At 40.3% G+C, this 15,295-nt stretch overlaps 1 protein-coding gene and 1 long non-coding RNA gene across 5 annotated transcripts in view; one reads left to right on the forward strand and one right to left on the reverse strand.

Annotated features, from left to right (window-relative positions):
- ppig (peptidylprolyl isomerase G) overlaps positions 1-15,237 on the reverse strand; it is a 41,348-nt gene extending 26,111 nt beyond the window's left edge. The window contains exons 1-2 of one of the 4 annotated variants that reach the window (XM_062964791.1): positions 9,880-9,999; positions 102-245 (exon numbers count right to left, since the gene is read on the reverse strand). The gene's annotated coding sequence lies outside the window, so the exon portion shown is untranslated. Of the gene's footprint in view, positions 1-86; positions 246-9,879; positions 10,016-15,106 lie in introns of those variants that run through there. The other 3 variants (XM_008119026.3, XM_062964778.1, XM_003226264.4) reach the window with 3 other exon arrangements.
- LOC134294284 (uncharacterized) lies at positions 10,051-11,803 on the forward strand. The gene is made up of 2 exons (XR_010001233.1): positions 10,051-10,097; positions 11,413-11,803. It is a non-coding gene; the product is annotated as an uncharacterized LOC134294284 (long non-coding RNA).
- Positions 15,238-15,295: the final 58 nt, after the last annotated feature.

A 15,295-nucleotide genomic window follows, 5' to 3' on the forward strand; every position in this document is an offset into this window, starting at 1 on the left:
TTTCACAATTCATACTTCTCTCCAACAGACAAAATTTCTTTCTCCCACCCTGGACATTATTCCACAGGGATATGAACACCACTTGCCTGGCAACTTCCTACCTAGGGGAATCCACTGTTGGCCAGCATGAAAAGCACTGAATAGCCTTGCATCATCAACGCCTGGCAAATCCTCTGTTTTCTGAGGGCCACGGCCTTTCTTTTTGAGTGTGAGCGCTCAAGCACTGCATCTGGGTACTTCTTCATCTACACAGAAAGTAGAAAAACAGAAAATATTGCAAAGAACAATACTCTGAAAACAGGAATTCCAGACATGAAACAATCAGAGCCAGCTAACACCTCCCAACAAAAAATTCCCTCAGGGAGGAAGCAACCAGGCTTGGAAGCTAAAGGCCACTACAAGCTAATTATTCTGGCTAATTGCAGCATTCATATTTGCCTTCAACAGACAAAAAAGGAACAACCAGAAATGTATATTCACAAGCTTTAGGAAATAATATATACTAACTACCACCAATTCCTTAATACAGTAGAGTCTCACTTATCCAACACTTGCTTATCCAAAGTTCTGGATTATCCAAAGCATTTTTGTAGTCAATGTTTTCAATACATCGTGATATTTTGGTGCTAAATTCGTAAATACAGTAATGACTGCATATTGAACTACTTTAATAGGCTTTTCCTTAATCCCTCTACTTTTTCTGTCAAATTTGTTGTATAACATGAAGTTTTGGTGCTTAATTTGTAAAATCATAACCTAATTTGATGTTTAATAGACTTTTCCTTAATCCCTCCTTATTATCCAACATATTCGCTTATCCAACATTCTGCCGGCCCGTGTTGGATAAGTGAGACTCTACTGTACTTTACTTCCCATACCACCAGACTTTGCTACAGCAATGCGTGGGCGGGCCCAGCTAGTTATTATTAAGACTGCTGAAGGGCAGAATACTGAGATAAACTTCCTGTAAAGCGTTCTGATGAAAGGGGAACATCTTGATGGCCATGTGCTGTTATGAAACATATGATACCATACATACATGAAATGTTATATAATGAAGCTAAAAGTCTAGGCATTGCTATATCTTTCTCCTAAAGGAGAATGTATAAGTGTATAAGTGTGTGTGTGTGTGTGTGTGTGTGTGTGTGTGTGTATATATATATATATATATATATACAGTAGAGTCTCACTTATCCAACATAAATGGGCCGGCAGAACGTTGGATAAGCGAATATGTTGGATAATAATGAGAGATTAAGAAAAGCCTATTAAACATCAAAATAGGTTATAATTTTATAAATTAAGCACCAAAACATCATGTTATACAACAAATTTGACAGAAAAAGTAGTTCATTACACATTAATGCTATGTAGTAATTACTGTATTTACGAATTTAGCACCAAAATATCACGATATATTGAAAACATTGACTACAAAAATGCGTTGGATAATCCAGAACGTGGGATAAGTGAATGTTGGATAAGTGAGACTCTACTGTATATAGATATATATGGATGCATAAAACAAATAACCTAAAAAGAGTACCAAGATTCTATACAGTTCCCATAAATAATATCATGAAATTCCAATATTCCAATAGTGTTAATATTGACTTGGCCTGTCTGCTTTAATCACTATCAAGAGTTGGGCACCCAGTTGATCAGAAGTCAATACTGGGACACCAGATAGAATCTAGCATAAACAGATGAGTAGCAGAGGCTCTGAATCCTTCTTTCCAAGACACAGGCTGGGGAAACCACAGCTGTTTTATGATTACATTGAAACTGCCATTTGCTTCCATCAGTCCAGGCCGTCTGATGGACTATATTCTTCCATAAAACCTGCCTGGGAACAGAGATCTTTGAGAGACACCTTTTTCTTGGTTTCATCATCCTCACAGACGTGCTAACTGGGAACATGAGAGAGGGACACTTTGATGGCTGCTTCTAGGCTCTAAAACTCATTTCCCATATACAGTGTTCCCTCACTACTTTGCGATTCACTTTTTGCGGATTTGCTGTTTTTCAATAAACTCTAAAAGACTATTATAAATCATAAAAAATTACAATTTACAACCTAAGGAAGGGAGGAAGGAGAAGCCAAAGGGAGAGAAAAGGAACCCAAGCGGCAACTGGAGAAGGAGGTGATCTATCAACACACGGTTGGTTGATAAAGACTTAAAATAGTGTATAACTACTAAAATAATGTATAAATATTAAAATAAATATAGTGTCCCTACTTCGCGGATTTTCACGTATCGCGGGTGGTCCTAGAACCTAACCCCCGCGATAAGTGAGGGAACACTGTATTCTAAAACTCCCCTTCCTTCCTTATTGTCCTTGTCTGGAAGGCAGGGACTTTTGGGGACTGACCGTTTTTAAGAAACAGGTTTGAGTAATGTATGATACTGTTTTTTACATTTTTAATATTTTAATGATATTGTAAACTGATTTTAATGCCACAGATAAGTTTGATTACATTTTAAGATGAAGTATAATAATAATATAAACCTATAAAAGCGTATTTTCTCTGAATTCGTAAGCTTTCTTGAACACCTGTTCCATTGAAAAACTGAGGCATTAAAATTATAATTCACATAAGCAATTTACATAAATAGGTACAAAAGTCTAAAATCTGCATAGATTACAAGCTTTGTGTTGAATTAAAGTAAGCAGCTATACCTATGAGTTCTTCAAACAAAAAGACTAACTCAAAATCCCTTGTAATTCTTCATACAGGTCCAAAAATTAACCAAAGAATGTTACTACTGAAATACTGCTTTAATAACCAATCAAACCTACTAGAAGATGTCCTCCTATAAGCAGTATATTTTTCAAACTCACACCTCATCCCTTTGAGGCCTATAGGAGGATTAGCAACATGGTTTTGCAGCTTGTGGCATTACTGTTTGCCTAACATTTCACTCCTCTCTACAGGCAAAATCCTATCTATGCAACCAGACCTGTAAATGTAGGGTACCATTTAATATGCCTGGATTGTACTTGAGGCTCTCTTGACAATAGGGCTATAATAGGAAGAGCAAATGTGAAGGACAGGATCAGAACTCATTCAAATGTGACAACACTGCAAGGGCTCTCCTATATTCAACAACAGTTTGAATAAAGACCACACAGTTTGCTGTGTGTACAGAAGCATGAATTGCACTCTTCTGTAAGAGATGTCTCTTTTCAAGTATTTACCTTTAGGTCCACTGGTCATTAGAAAAGTACACAAGGAGTAACCAGCCTCCAACAAAAGAAAGAAGTGTATTCATTTTGCACTTATTTTGTAATGTATGAATGCAATAAAGATGTAATTCTAAACACATTCACATAGGAATCAATCTTACTGAACTTCATTGCACATAGTGTTCCCTCACTACTTCGTGGTTTGCTTTTCGTGGACTTGCTGTTTTGCGGTTTTTTTAATAAACACTAAAAATATTATTATAAATCATAAAAACTATGATTTACAGTGGCGGTGGTCTCAGTAGGGTGCGGGCAGCAGGGCGGAGAAGGACCCCAAAGAGCAGTGGGGAGAGAAGGAGGCGGCACCATGTTCCCTTGCCTCTTTCTTCCCTTCTTTTCTTCCTCCCTCTTTCTACTTCCTTCCTAAGGAGAAGCCTAGCGTCCCTACTTTGCAGATTTTCACTTATTGGAGCGTAACCCCGCGATAAGTGAGGGAACACTGTACCTGGCAAAATCAATGGGACCTTTTCCTTAAGTAAACCTGGCTAGGGCAGATTTGTTTGTAAACAATGGATTTCCTAAATGCCAGTCACTGCATTTCATTGTATAAGAACAGACCCGCTGGATGAGATTAGAAATCAGGTAGTACAATTTCCTGTTACTAACAGGATAAAGAAACTTCTCTATAACAGCCAGGGTAGAGAGTTTTCCTATCCTCAAGTAAGGGTGAAGCAGATTAGCTTAAAATAATAAAGAGCAGAAGAAATAGAACTGAAAGAGATGGAAACAAGCTATTCATCTTAAAAGCATGGCTAAAATAGTTAGCAGGGACAACAAAAAGTTGAAAGGGGTCACCAAATCAAAAATGGGCTCTGGTAAAGGCTCCAAAAACTGCAACTTCTAGGATTCCATAGCATTGAGTCATGCCAGTTAAAGTGGTGTCAAACTGAATTGATTCTAAATTGCAGATGCATCCTTAGTGTAATTTGATGGTTCAGGTTAAACAAATTAAAAGCTTTACTTGGTAACTGAATTTTATGCTTGTAAATATTTTAACCCATGACAACGACAAAACAGTTTATGATCTCCTCCATGCCCCCTGAATTTCCCTTAATAATAAAAAAACCCAAAATAAAAGCACTCTTGAAAACTCCCAACACTTTCGCAATGAACACACTTCAGCACTCTGATCATTTTAATTGCACTTTTACATACTTTCTCTTGTAGCACTTTTAAGTGATCTTTGTTTAAAAGATAATCAGAAATATATGCAGTATCTGACACGCAGTTTATGACACAAGGAAATCATTCTGCATTTAAACAAAATTTCATTTGTTTCTTTGCTATTTCATATTTGAAGAATCTGCTTTTAATTTCATTATAAAACAGTATGTGACATCCGAAAGCTTTACTTTCCTCCTCATTCCAACTTAAAATAATTTATTAAAAAATGACATACACCAATTACAATATATGATGACATTTCTCATTCACCATTATTATGAAAATGGATTTAGTGGGGAAACGTTCCAGTTTTTTTTGATAAAACCTATATAGAGATGGTATAGGCTTAATACAGTAGTGTCTCACTTATCCAACATTCGCTTATCCAGTGTTCTGGATTATCCAATGCAGTCTGCCTTTTAATAGTAAATGTTTTTGTAGTCAATGTTTTCAATACATTATGATGTTTTGGTACTAAATTAGTAAATACAGTAAGTACTACGTAGCATTACTGCATATTGAACTACTTTTTCTGTCAAATTTGTTGTTAAACATGATGTTTTGGCGCTTAATTTGTAAAATCATAACGTAATTTGATGTTTAATAGGCTTTTCCTTAATCCCCCCTTATTATCCAACATATTCGCTTATCCAATGTTCTGCCGGCCCGTTTATGTTGGATAAGTGAGACTCTACTATACTATAATCTATGTTATCATTTTAAAAGAAGGGATACTATACATTTTACTACAATGTATATAATGGGACTTGAGCATTCATGGAACCAAACCCCAGCAGATACTAAATGCACACACTGCATCATAAAAAGGAATATACTGGTAGTAGTAATACTTTAGTGTAGTCTTTTGAGTATCCGTTTAATGCAGTTCCTCCCCAATTCCACTATGCCTGCTATTTTGCCACTTCTTGCCATCTGTATCTTCTTCTCACTCATCACTTAGTTATTATCAAATCCATCTAGTCTGCTTACCCTTCTAATTATGCGCATGGAAGTCTGTCAGCTTCACTTGGTTAAGGAAAGGCATTCCTTTTCCAAAATGCTTGGGAACAGAAGTATTTCAGTTTTTTTCTTTCTTTCAGATTTTTGTTGCATATAGAGGTATCTTGGAGTTGGGACTCAATTCTAAACACAAAATCCATTCATGTTTCATATACACTTTATTTACATAGCCTTGTATACCATATTATAATAATGTGCATGAAACAGTGCCTGTGTATATTGAACCACCAGAGAGCAAAAGTGCCGCTCCCTCAATAATTCAAGTGGACAATTCAGCATTTTGAAGTATTCTGAAATTCCAGATAAGGAATACTCAATGTTTATGTACACATACATCAGAGAGCAAAAGTGTTCCTCTCTCAGTCAGCCATGTGGTCAAATTTTGTATTTTGGAATTCCAGATAAGGAATCTTTGCATTTTAGAATATTTTGGATTTCAGAATTCCAGATAAGGGATAATGAACAATATTTGTATACACTGAACCGTCAGAAAGCAAAAGTGCCAATCTCTCAGCCACCTAAGTGGACAATGCTGGAATTATTATTTTATTTCTTACCCTCCTCTTCTCATGGTTCAAGGCACGTTACAGTACTTTCCAATTCCAACTATGGGATACTCAACAATGTTTGCCTACATTGAATCATTACCCATGTGGATAATTCTGCATTTTGAAGTATTACAGAATTCCAGATAAGGAATACTCAACAATATTTGTGTTCACGGCTCAGGCCCAGACTATTTGCAGAACCGCATCTCTATCTACAAACTGGATGGAGGACTGTGATCTGCGAAGGAGGCCCTGCTCTCAGTCCCACCCCCATCTCAAGCACGGCTGGTGGGTACAAAAGCTCTGGAACTCCCTCCCAAAAGAACTAAAAACTGCTCCCCTCTCCTCGCCTTTAAAAAGTTGCTAAAAACATACCTATGCAATCTGGCGTATGGAGAGGAGGAAGACTAATATGTCCCGACATATATCATTGTTTAGATACATTAAATCCTGTCTATACTGTCTATACTATATGACCTCAGCCTGTCAGTTGTTGGAATCTATCTTATCTGTTAATAAGGATACAGTTGCTTTAAGTGTTTTTAATTTGTGTTAATTTATATGATGTGATCATGTCTTCTAGGGTTGTTAAATTTGATTTTTAGTTTACAGTATTCCTATTTGGGATTAAGTTACAGTTTGATATTTATTTATTTACAGCATTTATATTCCGCCCTTCTCACCCCGAAGGGGACTCAGGGCGGATCACATTACACATATAGGCAAACATTCAATGCCTTTTAACATAGAACAAAGACAAACAAACATAGGCTCCGAGTGGGCCTCGAACTCATGACCTCCTGGTCAGAGTGATTCATTGCAGTTAATTGCAGCTGGCTTGCTCTCCCGCCTGCGCCACAACCCGGGCCTATATATATTGTTTGATGTGTCTCATTTTTGATGTAATTTGTTGACTTTGAATGTTTGCCATATGTGTTGGAAACTGCCCTAAGTCCCCTTGGGGAGATAGGGTGGTCTACAAATACAGTTTATTATTATTATTCACTGAACCATCAAAAAGCAAAGGTACCTTTCTCTCACTTACCCATACAGACAGTTCTGTATTTTGGAATATTACGGAATTCCGGATAAAAAATACTCAACAATATTTGTGTACACTCAACCACCAAAAAGCAAAAGTGCTCTTCTCTCATCTATCCGTGCAGGCATTTTTGGAATTTCAGATATGGGATCCTCAACAATGTTGGCTTGTGCTGAATCATCATAGAGCAAAAGTGTCACTCTCTCTGCTACCTATGTGGACAATTCTACATTTTTTTTTAGTATTATGGACTTCTGGGTCAGGAACACTCAACAATATTTCATAGAACCATAGAATAATAGAGTTGGAAGAGACCACATGGGGCATCTAGTCCAACCCCGTCATGCAGGAAAAGCACAATCAAAGTACCCCTGACAGATGGTCATCCAGCCTCTGTTTAAAAGTTTTGTGTTCACTGAACCATCACAGAGCAAAAGTGCCCCCCTCTTGTCTATCTGGGCAGACAATTTTGGAATTCCAGGTAGAGGCCCTTCCAAACAGACCCTATATCCCAGGATCTGGTCCCAGTTTATCCCAGTTAATATGGCAATGTCGACTCAAATAATCCATTTTAAAGCAGAAAACCTGGGATCCGAACCTGGGATATAGGGCCTATCTGAAAAGGCCTACTGCTGGCTTGCATTGAATCATCCTAGACCAAGAAGTGTCACTCTCTCTGCTTTTTGGACTATTATGGAAATCTGGGTCAGGAATACTCAACAATATTTGTGTTCACTGAACTATCAAAAAGTAAAAGTGCCCCTCTCTCATCTGCCAGGGTGGAAAGTTTTGAAGTATTTGGGGAATCCTTCCAATGAATATTCAACCTATACTGCGCTTCGTATATCTTAGTAAGAGTAACAAGAGTAAGAGTGACAAAATCTGGCTGCCAGTACAGTAGAGTCTCACTTATCCAAACTTCTGGATTATCCAAGCCATTTCTGTAGTCAATGTTTTCAATATATCGTGATATTTTGGTGCTAAATTCGTAAATACAGTAATTACAACATAACATTACTGTGTATTGAACTACTTTTTCTGTCAAATTTGTTGTATAACATGAAGTTTTGGTGCTTAATTTGTAAAATCATAACCTAATTTGATGTTTAATAGACTTTTCCTTAATCCCTCCTTATTATCCAAGATATTCGCTTATCCAAGCTTCCGCCGGCCTGTTTAGCTTGAATAAGTGAGACTCTACTGTATTTAAAAACAAATCAGGAGAGTAAATAAGCACTCAAAAAACTGGGGAATTCCAGCCACGAAACAATCAAGGAAAGCTAACACCGCCTAACAAAGGATTCCCCAGGCAGGAAGCAGCCTGCCCTTGAAGCTGCAAGGCCATTAATTGCTAATCAAAGTGGCCAATTGCTACATTAACAATTGCCTCAAACAGACAAGAGTTCCTTTCCCCACCCTGGACTTTCCATCGATAAAGACAGTAGAGTCCCTAAACGGGCCAGCAGAAGCTTGGATAAGCGAATATCTTGGATAATAAGGAGGGATTAAGGAAAAGCCTTATTAAACATCAAATTAGGTTATGATTTTACAAATTAAGCACCAAAACATCATGTTATAAAACAAATTTGACAGAAAAAGTAGTTCAATACGCAATAATGTTATATTGTAATTACAGTAGAGTCTCACTTATCCAAGCTAAACGGGCCGGCAGAAGCTTGGATAAGCGAATATCTTGGGAGGGATTAAGGAAAAGCCTATTAAACATCAAATTAGGTTATGATTTTACAAATTAAACACCAAAACATCATGTTATACAACAAATTTGACAGAAAAAGTAGTTCAATATGCAGTAATGTTATGTTGTAATTACTGTATTTACGAATTTAACACCAAAATATCATGATACTGTATATTGAAAACATTGACTACAAAAATGGCTTGGATAATCCAGAGGCTTGGATAAGCGAGGCTTGGATAAGTGAGACTCTACTGTACTGTATTTACGAATTTAGCACCAAAATATCACAATATATTGAAAACATTGACTACAAAAATGGCTTGGATAATCCAGAGGCTTGGATAAGTGAGACTCTACTGTACTGTAATTACGAATTTAGCACCAAAATATCACAATATATTGAAAACATTGACTACAAAAATGGCTTGGATAATCCAGAGGCTTGGATAAGCGAGGCTTGGATAAGTGAGACTCTACTGTACTGTAATTACGAATTTAGCACCAAAATATCACAATATATTGAAAACATTGACTACAAAAATGGCTTGGATAATCCAGAGGCTTGGATAAGTGAGACTCTACTGTAAATCCTTCTCGCATGGTTTCCAAAAGACTTCACAACCTCTGAGGATGCCTGCCATGGATGCAGGGGTAACGTAAGGAGATAATGCTTCTGGAACATGGCCACACAGCCCGGAAAACGCACAGCAAACAAGTTGTTTCAGTTGATTCCCTGGGAAGAAGGGCCCCCAACTCCTTCTCGTTGCGGGAGTGACTTGTGCGTGAGGGGCTCCTGCTTCCCGCCTTCCCCGAGCATATTCCACACAGGCCAAACCCACAATGGAGGCACGACAACCCCCTTCGTGGACACACAAACACACACGCCCCGCTCGCTCACTCACTCACTCGCCCGCCCTACACTCCGTCGTTTCCCTTTCGCTCCCATTCAAGGCCTCATGTTTCCCTTCTCCGGGACGTGGAGGCCCGCTCTTGAATGGAAGGAAGGAGATTCAAATGAAAGAGCTCCCCCCTTCCTTCGCTCCCTGTCCGCCCCACTTTGAGGGCCCACTAACGCCGTCCCTCGCCCTCTCCCCCCCGCGAGACCCCCTCCGAACCACGCCGCGGAATTTCCCCTTGCTCGCTTCCTTCCCACTCACCCAGCCTCAGAGCCTTGGCTTCTCCCTGCCCGCCTTGGCGCCCCTCAGCACCTCTCTCCCGCCGCCGCCATGTTAGGATCTGGTGCAGCACGGACTGCGTCAATGGAGGAGGGAGGGGCGGGAGGGGAGGAGGAGGCGGGAAACTCGGAGAGGAGGAGAGTGGCTGGCTGGGGCGGGGCGGGGCGGAGGAAGAAGGGCCAGATAGGTACGATAGATAGGTAAGTAGATGACATAGATAGATAGATAGATAGATAGATAGATAGATAGATAGATAGATAGATAGATAGATAGATAGATAGATAGATAGATAGATAGATAGATAGATAGATAGATAGATAGATCAGGTAGGGGCAAACTTGGGCCTTTCAGGTGTTTTGGACTTCAACTCCCACCATTCCTCACAGCCTCAGGCCCCTTCCTTTCCCCCCTCACCTGCTTACAGCTGAGGGGGAAAAGGAAGGGAGGGGCCTGAGGCTGTGAGGAATGGTGGGAGTTGAAGTCCAAAACACCTGAAAGGCCCAAATTTGCCCATACCTGATCTAGATAGATAGATAAGATAGATAGATGAGATAGATATGATATACTGAGTGCCCACTTGCACAAACAAGCTCCTGCCTCCAAAAACAGCTATAGCTCCCACTACCCAGACACCAATGGCCCGCTCTCCAATGACATTGCAGGTTATAGTGAGCGCCTTGAACATGTCCAAGAGCCCTGCCAATGTCCGCCACAAACACCATACTGCCCACCACCCAAATGAAGGCTTTCAATCGAGGACAATTTCATCCTAGATTTTCTGTTTTTCCTCCAGCACAGACATCCCAGTGTTTCTGACTCTCCATTTGTGTGGAATTTGCATTATTATTATTATTATTAAACTTTATTTGTACCCCGCTAGCATCTCCCGAAGGACTCGATAACAATACGCTAGAACACAATAGAACTGGGCCGGGCCAGAGTAATGGGTACCAGATTAAAAGTGCTGATGTGACAGGTGATATATAAGGCTTATAGGGCAAGTGCAGAGTGCGATATGCGATCTTAGTTCTAATAAAGTGCTTATGGGACTTGGTATTGGAGATTTCCTATTAATCTGGGAAGGCACATTGGAACAGCCAGGTCTTCAAATTCTTTCTGAAGACTGCCAATGTAGGGGCCTGTCTGAGATCCTTGGGGAGGGTGTTCCAGAGTCAGGGGGCCACCACAGAGAAGGCCCTGTCTCGTGTCCCCACCAACCGCGCTTGCGACACAGGCGGGATCACGAGCAAGGTCTCTCCAGATGACCGAAGTGAACGCGTGGGTTCGTAGACAAAGATGCGGTCACGGAGGTAGGATGGTCCCAAACCGTTCAGGGCTTTGTAGGTAAGCACCTGCACCTTAAATTGGGCTCGGTAAATAAATGGCAGCCAGTGGAGTTCCTTAAACAGGAGGGTTGACCTCTCTCTGTAAGGGGCCCCAGTTAACATCCTGGCTAACATCCTGCATGACCTCGCCCACTGCCTCTCCCATAACCCTTTCCTATTCTTTTCTAAGGCACACAGCAAACAGAGGAATTGATCCAGCAACTTTTTTGTGTGTGTGTCAGGAGCAACCTGAGTTCTGGTGTGAGAGAATTGGCCGTCTGCAAGGATGTTGCCTGGGGACGCCCGGATGAATATATCTTATCTGTTAATAAGGATACAGTTGCTTTAAGTGTTTTTAATTTGTGTTAATTTATATGATGTGATCATGTCTTCTAGGGTTGTTAAATTTGATTTTTAGTGTACAGTATTCCTATTTGGTATTAAGTTACAGTTTGATGTGTCTTTTTTTTTTATGTAATTTGTTGACTTTGAATGTTTGCCATATGTGTTGAATACTGCCCTAAGTCCCCTTGGGGAGATAGGGCGGTCTACAAATAAAGTATTATTATTATTATTATTATTATTATTATTATTATTATTATTCACTGAACCATTAAAAAGCAAAGGTACCTTGTGGGAGGCCTCTCTCATGTCCCCGCATGGAGCTGGAGCTGATAGAGGGAGCTCATCCGTGCTCTCTCCGGGTGGGATTCGAACCTGGCAGCCTTCAGGTCAGCAACCCAACCTTCAAGTCACAAGGCTTTAACCCACTACTCCACCGGTGGCTCCATGATCAGCAACTGAACATACTAAAGAGGTTTGGGGAGAATTCATCATGATTTACAGGAGTTGTAGGGACTGGGATGTATAGTTCACCTGTAATCTAACAGCAGTCTGAACCCCACCAATGATGGTCCTGGACCAAATTTGGCACACAGAACCCCCATGACTACCTCAACCAACTGGAAGAGTTTGAGAAGACTCACTCACCATAGCGGGATTTGTAGTTTCCCCTACAGCCAGAGAACACATTGAACCCCACCAAGGATAAATGGTGAACCCTTTTGTAGGAGTAAACTTGCTGAACATAACAAACGGCAACTACTGATGGAGTTTCTCTGAGTTAACCTGGCATGATGTCAGTTGTAGTTCACCCACAACCTTATGCATTTTGTACAAATAAAAATTTGACTTTTTCAAATAGCCTGGGCAATGCCAGACACCCAAACTACAGCAGAGTCTCACTTATCCAAACTAAACAGGCCGGCAGAAGCTTGGATAAGCGAATATCTTGGATAATAAGATAATAAGGCTTGGATTATCCAGAGGCTTGGATAAGCGAGGCTTGGATAACTGAGAGACTACTGTATAATGAAAGAAAATATGTGTAAGTATAAGTAGCTAAAAGCTGTGTAGCAGAGGTATATGTAGTATAAGTTGTAACTGAGGTTGCTGTTGCAGAGCCAAAAATATAAGTTCAAAAGTATTTATTTAAGTAAAAGAAATATATTCTGGATAGGAACATTCTTGGAGCTAACTAACTTTCTAAAACTCATATTCTAAAGAAGGCAAAAGGTAAAGATATCAGAAAAATATGCATGCAGCTACATCTTGCCCGGAGAATGGCAAGATGCATCCTCACAGGAGACAAAAGGCATAAGAGAAGGAAATTGGAGGCTGACTATATGGTCAAAACCTTGGCCCCATTTTAATACCAATAGGTTCTTCCTTCGCTCAGCCTTCCTTATAGTCCAACTCTCATATCCATAGGTTACTACGGGGAATACTGTTGCTTTGTTGCCAGTGTGATGTCTCTACTCTTGACTATTTTATTGAGATTGATCATTGCTCTCCTCCCAAGAAATAAACATCTTCTGATTTCCTCGCTGCAGTCTGCGCCTGCAGTAATCCTCATGCCTAGAAATACAAAGTCTGTCATGGCCTCCATGTTTTCTCCCTCTATTTGCCAGTTATCAATCAATCTGGTTGCATTGATCTTGGTTTTTTTTATGTTTAACTGCAACCCAGCTTTGGCACTTTCTCCTTTCACCTTGGTGATAAGGCTCCTCAGCTCCTCCTTGCTTCCAGCCATCAAAGTGGTATAATCTGTGTATCTAAGGTTATTAATGTTTCTTCCAGAAATTTTAACTCCAGCCTTGGATTCATCAAGCCCCGCATGTCGCATGATGTGTTCTGTATAGTTAGGGTGAGAGTATATAGCCCTGCCGTACTCCTTTCCCAACCTTGAACCAGTCTATTGTTCCGTGGTCTGTTTTTACTGTTGCTACTTCGTTGTTATACAGATTCCTCAGGAGACAGACAAGGCGACCAGGTATCCCCATACCATCAATAAAAAGTAAAGGTAAAGGTTTTCCCCTGACGTTAAGTCCAGTCATGTCTGACTCTGGGGGTTGGTGCTCATCTCCATTTCTAAGCCGAAGAGCCAGTGTTGTCCGTAGACACCTCCAAGGTCATGTGGCCAGCATGACTGCATAGAGCGCTGTTACCTTCCCGCCGGAGCAGTACCTATTGATCTCACATTGGCATGTTTTCGAACTGCTAGGTTGGCAGAAGCTGGAGCAACAGCGGGCGCTCACTCCGCTCCCGGGATTTGAACCTGGGACCTTTCGGTCTGCAAGTTCAGCAGCTCAGTGCTTTAACACACTTCGCCACCGGGGCTCCTATACCATCAGACTTGCCATAATTTATCCTAATAATTATAATAATAAATAATAATAAAATTATTAACATAAATAATATATTTATGTATTTACCAGAGCTAGATTTGAACAGCCGGACACAATGGTCAGACATGGAAGGTTTAACCTAGTCCCATATAATGAACGATTTTGTATCTGTGGAGCGGCAGAGATGGAAGATATCACACATGTAATGTTTAGGTGTAACTTGTATAAGAAAGAAACAAACCTCGGACCATACATTATACAAAAGACACACTGGGATCCTTATATCAAAACTACATTTTTATTGTCTGGTCAGAATGCTAAAATAACATACAAAATGGCCCTTTTTCTATTTAAAGCAACTCAGTTGAGAACTGCATATTTGGAGCTGATTGTGGTAAATGGAGCCTCCGGTGGGCTAGGGGATTAAAGCCTTGTGACTTGAAGGTTGGGTTCCTGACCTGAAAGCTGCCAGGTTCGAATCCCACCCGGGGAGAGCGCGGATGAGCTCCCTTTTTCAGCTCCAGCTCCATGCGGGGACATGAGGGAAGCCTCCCACAAGTATGGTAAAACATCAAAACATCCGGGCGTCGCCTGGGCAACGTCCTTGCAGACAGCCAATTATCTCACTCCAGAAGCAACTCCGGTTGTTCCTGACACGAAATTAAAAAAAAAATTGTGGTAAATTGTAGGGATGATGCAGATCTGGATCAGGATCTTGATCTTGTTAACCGCTTGCTTATTTTAACTTTGATTGTAATGTGGATTGTATGTTCTATGTGCTTGTTAAATGTGCTTGTTAAATGTTTTGATACGGCCTATGGGCTAATCAATAAAACATATCACCAATAATAATAATAAAAAAATATTACCTGCCTCTCCTAATGGCTGGAGGTGGAATCCAACCAAGTAAAAACATATGGACAAAAATATGTACAATAAATTAAATAGACTAAATTACCAAAAATATGTTTAAAACTTCCACCAAATATATATACAGAATTGGCAACAGAATGCAAATCAAAACTCCTAGTATCCTAGTATTGTCTTCATGAAAAATTGCTTGCAGTGAACCCCTTCCCGAAAAGAGAGAACAGGAACGTTAAGAAAACCCGATGGGGACCTTCAGCAGTTTAAACACAACTCCCAATAGGCAATGGGAGTGCAAAACCGAGAATGCTGGGAAATGGGAGTACTCGCCTTATCCAGCCAGAAGCGGCACAGAGCGGAAACAGTGGCGTCGGTAACAACTTTGCTCGGGCTGTTTCGTGCTAGACTAGATGCGCGCCCAGTTTACTAGTTCGAACTCACCATACTGTTTGCAGGAAGCTGTATAGTCAATCTGCGCGGAACATGGGACGTCATCGGTACGCGACGCCTTCTTCGCCC

This window comes from Anolis carolinensis, chromosome 1 (genome assembly GCF_035594765.1).
Source record: "Anolis carolinensis isolate JA03-04 chromosome 1, rAnoCar3.1.pri, whole genome shotgun sequence".
NCBI lineage: Eukaryota > Metazoa > Chordata > Lepidosauria > Squamata > Dactyloidae > Anolis > Anolis carolinensis.